Source organism: Marmota marmota, unplaced genomic scaffold (genome assembly GCF_001458135.2).
Source record: "Marmota marmota marmota unplaced genomic scaffold, marMar, whole genome shotgun sequence".
Lineage (NCBI taxonomy): Eukaryota > Metazoa > Chordata > Mammalia > Rodentia > Sciuridae > Marmota > Marmota marmota.
In genome coordinates, this window is record NW_026000078.1 from 7464820 (window position 1) to 7476899 (window position 12080).

The 12080-nt window shown below is 35.4% G+C and overlaps 1 protein-coding gene and 1 non-coding gene across 2 annotated transcripts in view; one reads left to right on the forward strand and one right to left on the reverse strand.

Annotated features, from left to right (window-relative positions):
* LOC107156538 (calcium-binding mitochondrial carrier protein SCaMC-1-like) overlaps positions 1–12080 on the reverse strand; it is a 152436-nt gene that overhangs the window by 51605 nt on the left and 88751 nt on the right. The gene's annotated exons all lie outside the window — the stretch shown is intronic.
* LOC125620233 lies at positions 2541–2647 on the forward strand. The gene has a single exon (XR_007351837.1). It is a non-coding gene; the product is annotated as a U6 spliceosomal RNA (small nuclear RNA).

Here is a 12080-nt window from a genome sequence, read left to right on the forward strand (position 1 = left end):
CCTCGGGCCTGGGAGCCCGCGCTGGCTGCCTCTCCGACGCTGCTGAGAAGACCCCCTACGGAACCTGGGGAGCGCCGCGGGTGGGACGCCCGGCCCAGGCGCCGCGGGAGAGTCTTCCCGCCCCAAAAGCTGGAAGTAGAAGCTCCCAGGGCTGCAGCACCCGGGACCCAGCATGGTCGGAAGGGTAGTGGACGCCCAGCCCAGCGAAGTTTGGGGGACCTTGAAAGAGGCCTTTGGAGATCTACAATCTCCTGGTACAAACTCAGTGCTTCAGCCAAGTGACTGCGGCTGCGAAGCCGATCTGAGGGGTGTGAAGCGCGGATCTGCTCCCAGGGGTCAGGGAAGACCAGCACCTAAGCATCTGGACCCCGCTGCCCGTCCCGGACAGGTCTGAAGACTGGAGGAAGGAACCCTTGTTCCTGTCCTCTGCTGGTGTTTTTCCTCATCTTCGCAGGACTCTTCCTTCTTGAGGATTACTCTTTTCAACCACACCACCGTTACCTGCCTTAGCACTTGCCTAGCATGCAGGAGGACCTAATTCCATCCCAGCACCACACAAAAAGAAAGAAAAGAAAACAAAGTGACCAAATTTTAAAAATACACATTAATTCATTTGAATAAGTTTAGAAATTAAAAATAGAACAGAATGCTATTAATAAAGCTTTGGAAACTTTGTTGGGTGTTTATAATTATAAAAGACCTTTTTTTCTTTAAAAGATAAATAATTGTCAAATATACTATATTGTGGAGCTTATAACATGTAGAAATAAACTGACAAAAAAAAAATGAGGGGAAGGAGAACAAGGAAGTATATGGTTAAAAGTTATTTACATTATATATTGAGTAGTCTACATTTTTAAAATGTATATAAACCCTAGGGCAAGGGTAAACGTAAGTTAAAAGTGAAGAAATAGACAAAGAAATGCTATGCAAAGACTAGTCATGAGAAAGCCTGAGTTGACTATCTTAATATCAGTCAAAGAAGATTTCAAGACAAGGAAGACATTTTCAAAATTGGTATGCAACTTAATGGCAAAGCTTCAAAATACATGAAGCAAAAACTGATAAACTGAAAAGAGAAGTGATACATTTACAATTAGAGATGTCAATATCTTTCTCACAGAAACTGACAGAATAAACAGAAAGTAACAAGGATACATGAGACTTTAATAACAAGATCAACTAATTGACTTAAAGAACAACTACATGCAACAGCAGAATACCAATTATATCCAGTTGCACATGTAAAATCACTAAGACCATTTACTGGCACATGAAACAAGGCAGTAAGTTTTAAATGATTGAATTCATACAGAGAATAGTCTCTGACCACAATGGAATTAAATTAAAAATCAATTACAAATATCTACTCAGAAATACCCAAATGTGGTGCAATTAAATAATTTAAAATGATAGAGCAAAGAAGAAATCTCATAGGAAATTAGAAAATATTTTTGAATAATTATGAAAGTGTGTCAGAATATAATATAATATGACAGGATGCAGCTAAAGTAATGCCTAGAATTTATTTTATAGTCTTAGATATTTGAATTAGAAAACAAGAAGGTTTAAAATCCGTGATCTAATGTTCCATTTTAAGAAACTAGAAAAAGAGCACACGAATCCCAAATAAACAAAAAGAATCAATAGTAAAGATGTGAAATAAATGAAATAAAAGACAAGCTTGGAGAAACTAAGGGAAGCTTGAGAAAACTTGTTAAAACCAAAAGCTAATCCTTTGATTAAATTGATCAACCTATGACTAGACAAATCAAGAACGCTTGCCTAGCATTCTCAAGGAACTGAGTTTGATCCCAACACTGCAAAAGAAAAGAAAAAAACATAAAAGCATAAATTACCAATATTAAGGAGATATCACTACAAATTCTACACATGTACATTACAAATGTCATTATGCCAATATATTTGACAACTTAGATGGAATGGAGACCCTTCCTTGAAAGACATTAACAAAGATATCAGCTCTCTCCAATTTGATCTGGAGATTCAATGCAATACAAATCTAAATCCCAGCAGATTTTTTTGTAGAAACTGATACACGGATTCTAAAATTTATATAAAAATACAAAGAATGCCAAATAGCTGAAATAATTTAGAAAAAAGAGGTTTCAATTACATATGGTTCATTGATTTTCAACAATATTAATTCAATTAAATGATTAAAGGATACAATGATGCTAGAACAAGATGCCCATAAAGAAAAAAACTTTTCGAACTTGTGCCTTGAAAATATACTATTAAGAAAATGGAAAGCTTAGGCAGAGACCAGAGAAAAAAATGCAATATGTATATCTAACAAAACACTTGTATCCAAAAATACTAATACATGCAATAAATACTACAATAATAAATAAATACAATAAAATAAAAAGATGGAATCAAGTTTTTCAAATGGCCAAAAGATCCAAACAGACAATCCACCAAAGAAGATATAGAATGGCTAGTAAGTATTAGGAAGTCAAAATCTTTAGTCTATATGAAAATGTTAAGTTAAAAACCACCCATAAGTTACAACAACAGTGCTCGCTTCAGTAGCACATATACTAAAATTGGAACGATACAGAGAAGACTAGCATGGCCCCTGTGCAAGGATGATAAGCAAATTCGTGAAGCGTTCCATAAAAAAAAAGTTTCAACAACATACCCACTAACATAGATAAAATCGAACAGACTAACTATATAAAGTTTTCTGAAAATGCAGAACAACTAAAACCATAATATATTGCTGGTGAGAATTTAAAGTAGTCACTTATAAAACATTTGGCAGTTCCTCCTAAGTGAAGCATATACTTGGTATATGTTATAGTGTATATCCCCTCCAAAATTCAGGTATGGCTAATGTGATGGTATTAAGAGGTGATGCCTTAATAGGGAAACTAGGCCATGAGTTCCCTTTCTTTAATGAGAGTAAATTCCTTGTATAAGAGGCTTCATGCAGCTTTTAGCTATCACTTGCCCTTCTACCTTCTGTCATATAAAGATACTTCCAAAAAGGCCCTCACCAGACACTATATAACAGTTCTTGGATGGCCATAGCTTCTGTAACTGTGAGAAAAAAAAATTGTTTTTTACCCAGTGTCAGATATGCTGTTGTAGCAGCACAAAACAGGCTGTCAGTATATAACCAAAGAAATGAAAATATGTGTTAAAAAAAGTACACTAATGTTCACAGCAGCTTTATTTATAATAGCCAAAACCTGGAAGAAACCCAAGTGTTCTTTCACAGATAAATATATAAACAAATTGTGGCATCTTGGTGCAATGGATTACTATTACTATTACTGCTGCTGCTATTTCTACTACTACTACTACTACTACTACTACTACTACTACACACACATGCACACACATGAATGGGACACCGGTACACATTAGAAGTCAGAATGTGATAGTGGTTACAAAGGCATGTACTTTTGTCAAAACTTGTAACACTGTACACTTGAAAGAATATTTTATTAAATACAAATCAAGCTGAATTTAAAAGTTAAGCAACTACTTTTCCCATCCACATCCCACACTGGCAGTGGGAATGGGGTTCCCCTTGGAAGAATGAGCTGGTTGAGAGATAAAAGCTAAGAGAGTACAACAGCGAAAAAACCACAGAACACAGAAATAGTTTCAAAAGCTGGGACAGGGGGATGGGGCTGAAGCTGGGCTCAGCGGTAGTGCACTTGCCTAGCACGTGCAGGGCCCTGGGTTCGAACCTCAGCATCACATAAAAGTGTCCAACTACAACTAAAAAAAAAGGGGGCAGGACGGGCAAGCTGATCAGATGGATCAAGCTTCTGGCCAAATGGCAACGGGGCTGGCACCTGCTTTATTTATATCAGAAAACATCAAAGGCCTTCCATAGAATGTTCTTCTCTAAAATAAGGGTTAAAGGTGGACTTTTCATTTTCTAACAGGTTATGCCATCTCCAGAGCTACTATGAGGAACCTTCCTAAAAGAGCAGAGGAAAAGGTCACGTGCATCGAACCATTTATTGCATGGGAGAGCCACAGAAAGTTCCCAATGCCAGGCCTATCTCTCACTGGCTTCCATGCCAAGAGAAGATCCTCATGTATTTCACAGATGGCTTTCTGCAACTAAATATTGTTGAACACTACTAAATATTTGTGGAGAAATTTCATAGATACCTTGAGGCAAATTTGACAGTGTGAATTGCAGCTGCAGCAACTTTCTGAACTCTGAATTGCTGCTGTATTCAACACATTAGTCTAGTGCGGGGTTACCATATGTTTTTTGTTCGTTTTTTGTTTTTGTTTTTGTTTTAAGAAAGAGCCAAATAGTAAATATTTTAGGCCGTACAGGGTATCTATTCATCCTTGTTTGTGTTATAACACTAACTTTGAAAGGGAAACTTAGAAATTGGATTTAATTAACATTTAGAACATCAATTTATCAAAAGACTTAAGAGCTGGGAGTAGTGGCACATGCCTGTAATCCCAGCAACTTGGGAGGCTGAGACAGGAGGAATGTAATTTCAAGGCCAGTCTCAACCACTTAGCAACACCCTCACAACTTATTGAGATCCTGTCTCAAAAATAGAAAATAAAAAGGGCTGGAGGTGTAGGGCAGTGGTAAAACATCCCTATAATAAATCCCTCCCCACTACCCTCCATCAGCTGGCAGTCTGAAAGTTTGCTGGGCCTCCCCCACTCCTCCTGCTCTTGAGGCTGATTGGCTGGGTTGCGTGGGCGGAGCCAAAAAAAGTCCCCCAATGAGCAGCTCCGTGGTCTGAAAGGGCAGGGAAACAGCCCAATGAGCATCACCGCAGAGGAGCCAATCAGCTATATGTTGCTGGGGCCGCTGTGAGCCAATCATCAGCTGGCAGTCTGAAAGGGTGGGGAAACAGCTCAATGAGCATCACCACAGAGGAGCCAATCAGCTAGAAGTTGCTGGGGCCACTGTGAGCCAATCATCAGCTGGCAGTCTGAAAGTTTGCTGGGGCCCCTTCGGCTGTGGCTCTTAACATCTCCCCCTCTCTGTTTAAACAACAAGCATGTGGCTTAGGGACCGTGCCTGCCTTAGGTTGTCCAATATTACATATGGTCCTTACCCATTATCGGATGAGCTGACCTCNGGGGGGCGGTAGGGGGTGGCAATATAAGTACAGCCTGTGAACCCTGAAGCTGAGAGAATATGAGAGTTCATTTGGTTCTGCTACTTAAATGTTCAAGCACTTAATGGAATGCCTTTGCAAGTTGCTTTCAGAAGAACAGATTCAAAGCAGACAGAATTAAGTAAATACAAAGTTACAGAATAAAGGTAGAAATGTCATATCTATAGCAATTAATTTCTGACATAGATAATAAAACACAATTTTAAAAACTACTAACAATGAGGATAAGTGTTTACCTTTTCAGAATCTCTTTTGCCTGAACTTCAGAAATATGTATACCCAGTGATTTCACCGCGGCAATTATATCTGAAACTTCTATTACTCCTTTAAGAAATGAAAAAATATCACATTAAAGTATCTGGAAAGATAATGAGGCAAACTATACTTAGAGTGCAATAGTCTTTTAAAAAGTTCATCAGTCCTATATGTCTATAATCCCAAATCAATAACCCCATGCTTAAGAAGCTCTAAAAAGTCAAAAAATATTTATAAATTTAGAATCAAAAGTTTATTTGGTAGCAAAACCCAATTAAGACTGTTGTGAGGTTAACTTTGGTCAATTATCTATCTGATGTAATGTGAACATTCATGTTTCACTGAAGAAATATCATGAACATAATTGCATGATGGTGACCCTGATCCCACTTGTATTATTACATAATATGTATGTATACACTATATTACTTTTCTAAAATCCAAATTCTACATTTCAAAACACATCTGACCCCCAAGTAGATCTGTAACAGATTCTTGATTATTACATCTATTTGGATAGAACTGAAAAAGCTAATTCTGAAGACCTGATTCAGGGGCATGAAAAGAAGGCCACTCAATAAAGACAAAATACTTAATATACAACATACTTAGAATACAAAGAGAAACACTTTTAAGTAAACATATCTTATGTTAAATAACTCAAATCAACAAATATAGTTAATACAATTTCACTATGCTGTACATTCTCACATTGCTGGATGTCACGAAGGGAAAATTAAATATTCCATATTCACCTCAAACTCTAAAACACAAATCTAATCACATCATTCTCAAAACCCAAAATATCTTTGATTCCTCTCTCACATAAAGATAATTGAGGCTATTCAATCTTTTTATTTTATTTTACTTTTTACATTTGAATCAGATGGGATATAATTTCTAATTTTTCCGAGTGTACAGTTTGCAGAATCACATTGGTCGTACAGGCACGTATAAACACACAGTATTAATAATGCCTATTTCATTCTAATAGATATATAATTTTTGTATGAAAAAGGTCAACTTTAGTGTCTCCTACTTGAAAAATAGGTAATACAAAAAAGCTATCACAAATTCAACCACACATTCATTTGTATTTTATTAACAAGGGCTGTATATGCTTACATTCATAAATAATAGTCCACATAAGTATACAACATTACTGAGCCCAAGACCTTTATTCAGACATACAATCTCAGACTCCTTGCAGTGACTCCAAGGCCCCAAGTGTTCCATTCCAAGATCTACAGGATGGAATTTACTGACTATTCCTCAGCTTAGAAATCAAAGCTTCATCAACTGGGAAAGCTTGCATCCTCTGCCTTATAATTCATTACAATCTTCAAACACTATATTCATGAATTCAATTCAGTAATTTTAAACAATTTTACAACCTACTCTGCATATCTCTATTTTTAATGTGAAAGAAATCAAGGATTAACAAAATCACCAATGAGTTTACAAATTTATATAAATCCTCTAATTATTTTTTAAAAAATATCACACTGTGTTAAATGTATGTTAAGAGAAGAATTATAAATAGTGGCTGGGGTTGTAGCTCAGTGGTAGAGTGCTTGGTTGCCTAGCACATATGAGGCACTGGGTTCAATCCTCAGCATGACATTAAAAAAAAAAGAAGAAAATGAAGTTTAAATTTTTTTTAATTAAAAAAAGATTTATAAATAAAATGTGATGAAAAGTTAAATAAAGGAGTAAGAAACAAGAGTTACAAATAAAGTACCATAAAGGATAAACAAGAGACCATCAAAGAAAAAAAACACTTTCATAAAAGGAGCAAGGTACATTATGAGCAAGACACATTTATTTACTAAAGATTTACTGCAAAAATACATATAGCATTAGAAATCATGACAATAGGTACCTTGGCAAGGTTGGACTTATGAAAATTCATGCAGCTTATATGTGTAATTTATAACTTATTATAATTTATGCATTTTGCTGAATCTGTTATCTATTAATGAAATTTTCCCCAAAAATATTGAGTTGGGGCCAAACATGAATTGGCCTTTAACTAGCTCTGACCTTGTGTGGTAATTTCCCTTTGTTCAAGCTATTGCCTCTTCTCAAGAAACCCTTTTATTTGTTTATATACTGATCCAGAAAAATCGAAATTGCTTTCACTGCAATGATGAACTTGAAAATAATTCAATGAAATGACGGTGTTTAGATGGATGGAACAGACTGCAACCATTCCAGCATTGTAATTCCAGGAATAACTGCAAATTATTCCATTCCTAAACCAGTAATCCATTGCTATAATGCATCACCATTCATGGTTTAAAAAGAATATATGATCACGAATATAAAATCTGACTTGGTTCAACTGGTTGGCTCTTCTACTGGTATTGCCTAGGTTTTCATGTGAATTCACTCATCTGAAGGTCCAACTGTAGCTGGCAGCTGGATGGTTTCAATCATATATCTGTCACCTCAGAGGAGAATGCAGAACAGCTAATGATTAAATGAGCATCTCTCTCCATGTGGTCTCTCCAGATGGGTTGCTAGACTTCTTTTCTGGTGTCTCAGGATGGTTAAGAGGCAGTACTCCAAAATAGCAAGTTACAATGTACAAGTACTCTTTATTAAGCCTTGCTCATATCTCAATGGCTGAAGCAAATCAAATGATAAAGCCCAGGTCAATATGAGATGGATGGGTATGAAACCTAGCAGATGTGACTAACTGGAACAGGCAAAGAAAAGCAAAATTATTTACCCTTCCAAAGCCTTAGTGTTCTCAGACTGCAAGGACTATGTGAAATAAAAAATGTGATGTATTAGGTAAAGTAGCTAGAACAAACACAGCAGATAGAAGAGTCCAATAAATGTTAATTCCTTTTCCTTCATTTCTTCATCTCCCCCTCACAAAAAACTCCCCTCAAGAAAGAACCTTAATGATGAAATCATGTTTAATAATTTCTTTATGCATATATTTGCAACTGTAACCATGGACCTTTTGGCTGAACACAATAGGAACTCAGACACTTCTAATTAAGTATAACACAGAGGGGAAAATATATTCATTTCCGAAGGCTACTGTAACAAAGTACCATAAGTTAGTGCCTTAGCTCACAGTTCTGGAAGCCAGAAGTTTAAAATCAAGTTGTCTGAAGGGTCATGTACATCTGAAGATGCTAGGGAAGAACCTGCTCTATGCTTCTCTTCTGGCTTCTCATAGCCTCAGGTACTCCTTGGCATTTAGATGAATCATTCAGATCCTGTGTCCCTGTCTTTTCAGTCTAAATTTCTTTCTAGTATGGGCACCAGTCAGAATAGGGCCCTGCTAATGACCTCATTTTAATTTGATTACTTCTAGAAAGATCCTATTTTCAAATAAGGTCACACTGAGATACTTGGAACATATATTTAGGAAGAGACACAATTCAGCTCCTAACACATGAAGTATTTTCTTTCAATCCCTCCATAAGTAGTCTGGCCAAAGTTAACTAGCTGAACTATACACAAAGTTGGAAACTGTAACATCAACAATAACAACAACTCAGCAACAGAGCAGACAGCTCAATCAAAGCAGCACTTCTACAAGGCTTCTGGAACCTGAGCTCTGTAGTCCAGGTGGGCAGCAGTAGAGACTCAACTCTAACTACTGTTACAGCTCAAAGTCTCAAAACCATGAAGCCAGTAGAATAGAAATGGTAATTCTCCCACAACATTACCTCTGCAGGATGCTGAGGGCTGAGCTGTGATGTTCCAACTTGACTTGTCAAGACCCTATTACTTGGATCTTAATATATCACTTTGAGACCTTCTCATTGCTGTATAACTTATTTCCTTCAGAACAAGTACTCTCTACTACCAAGATCCATAAGCAGTTATACGCAGTTTTACCATAACAGTGTTATATTTTTCTAATAGCATCCTAATTTTACTGATTAGCTGACAGGATTTTCAGCTTCACAAATGATGATCATGATGGTAACAATCAACAACAGAGTAAAATTCCAGAACATCATTATAGTAGATCCGTCAGTCTTAGATCTGCAGATGGCCAGGTCTAATTTGCAGATGTTGGTTAGTAATTCTAAAATTTTTGAAAACTATTTCAGTAGAAATAAAGGTTCAGAAATGTCTAAATTTTCTTCTGGAAAGTAAATGGAAACTGGACCACTGAGATTTGAGTATGAAGGGAAATGTGGTCACGTTTGTACTCTCCAGCCTCTAAAGCCTGAGATGTTCAGGTTACACCCTGTTTCATTCAAGAATCCATCAGTAGAATCCTTTAAGTAGCTTTTTAGTTCCATGTAGAATTTTTCAGTCATCAAAAATTAGATTTCATACAACTTAAAAATTAATATATATTTCTTAAGTAGGGTATAATTAGGTTCTAATTACCCAAGGAGGTTTAACTACATATGGATGCAGAAGTAGTATTTTATTTTTATATTCAGTCTAAGAATCTGTACAAAATATAACAGAGTAGATATTTCCTCTTCAAATCAGCATGGATATAGATGGCACTATTATTTATAAAAGATTCAAAATGTCCTAAATAATATGGGGATTATTGAATAACTAATGTTTATAAATGGAATATTTCACAGTAATTAAAATTGTAAAAAATATTAAATGAAGTGAAAATGCTTACAATATTACATTAAACATACAAAATAGAACATAAAACTATATACATAGTATGACTGCAATTTTATTTAAAGAGAGGTAAGCAGAGAGAGAAATCAAGAAAAAAACATAGAAAATCTTGAAGAAAATGAAAAACATAACAAAATGTGAAAATTCATCTCTAAGTTGCAGGGTTATAAGAAATTTATACTTTCTTTCAGGAGCTTCTCTGTTTTATCCAACTCTCCAGCAAGAGATATATTTTCACAATCAGAGAAAAATATCATTTTCTAAATTACCATAATAATTTCAGCTCATATATTACAAAAAAGAGGAAGGCCTCCTCACTAAGCAAAGAAGCTTTAAATTCAGAAGATACAAACTTCCACAAAAATTATTTTATTAAAAAGACAGAAACCACATAGAAATATAAGGCTAATAAATATAGTTTTGTGTTATTCCTAGGATGCTAAAAATTACTGCTAGACAACTAGTAGAAATAATGGAATCTTTGATAGCACGGATAAATTAAAGGCTACCGAAGGTGCCCTCTAGTACTGACACTTATTCACATTAAGCTAACTGTGAAGGAAGCAAACACACACCATCATTATTTTAGTCCAGACTCTTAAATGCCAGCTTCATTTTTTTCTCATGGTCTTCAAGGTACCACACAAATTCTTCAAAGTCCAATCCTGAATCCTGATTGGCATCTCCTGCCTTAAGAATATCCTACAAAAGTAAAGAAAATCGTTGTAGAAGTATATTATAAGTCAAGTCACCATACCCTGTGAGCATTTGTACATTTCCCTTACAGTAATTACGATTGCCATAAGCATCCATTATCTATGTTTTCTGTCACAACTACAAAGTACATTAAGAAATTTTTAAATCTGTGTATCAAGTGGTATTTTTTAAATTTGTGCAATAGTAGAGTCAATAGCCATTGTGTCATCTCAAATAATGATGAACTTTAATAAATAAGTATTTGCCTGAGTTAAATAATGAATGTCAAGTACCTCACAGGAATAAACATAACACATAGCCTTTGCCATCAGGGATAAAATGTGAACTACATGTGATAAAATATGTGAAATTCTAGTATATCCCCTAGCTTAATGGTTTGAGACCTAGCCTTGTAAAATAAGAATGGGAGCTAGATACTGATGGTGTCTATTATAAAATATGGTATCCATAGGCCCTTAATTTGAAAAATTATGTAATTCATAATTAACTTTTACTGAATTGAAAAATAAATACCATGAGCTGAGAACTGGACTTGTGCTAGGATAAGAAAACAAGTCAGAGGCAAGTTAAGACTAAAACAAACAACCCATTACCGAAGACAATATGTTAGGTGACATAATGGGAATATATTCAAGGTACAGAAAGGTTTGGAGAGGTTCTGGAGGGTCTTCACAGAGGAAGACTGCTTGAGCCAATACTTGCAAAGAAAAACAGGCATTAGAACAATGAATCCAAGAATTTGTGACAGTACTTGCATGGAGGCAAAACAGATGCTAATTAGAAAAAAACATGGAATAATAATAACAGTGGTGATAATAACTAATATTTGTTGAGCATTTACTTCTAAGCACCTTATATGTATAAACTCATTTAATATTCATAACAAACCCTGTATAGTTCCAATTTGCTAAGGAAAAAATACATAGAAGAAAAATAGATCAGAAAAGCTGGGGAGAGACCATGAGAAGGCTTATATGCCACAAAAAGGATTTCAAATTAATTCTCCAGGTCAGTAATTCCCAGTTAGTAGGATACATATAGTATATAATTGAAAATTGTGTTAAATTGCACTAAATCACAGGGTAATAAAATTATTCCTCTTTCAATTATCTTTCAATCCTTGTAATCATATCATGGAAATTATCTCAAATTTGTTATAATATGCCTTGAAACTTGACAACATTTCACAGAAAAAAATCAGAGGGGATGCCTCTACTTCGTTAGACAATATGGTATTTCATCACAATTTAAGAATACTAATTTATTTTCAGTTTATTTATTTTATGCTTACTTTTAATCTACTAGCTTTCAACTTATTCCAGAGACAATGTTTTGTGT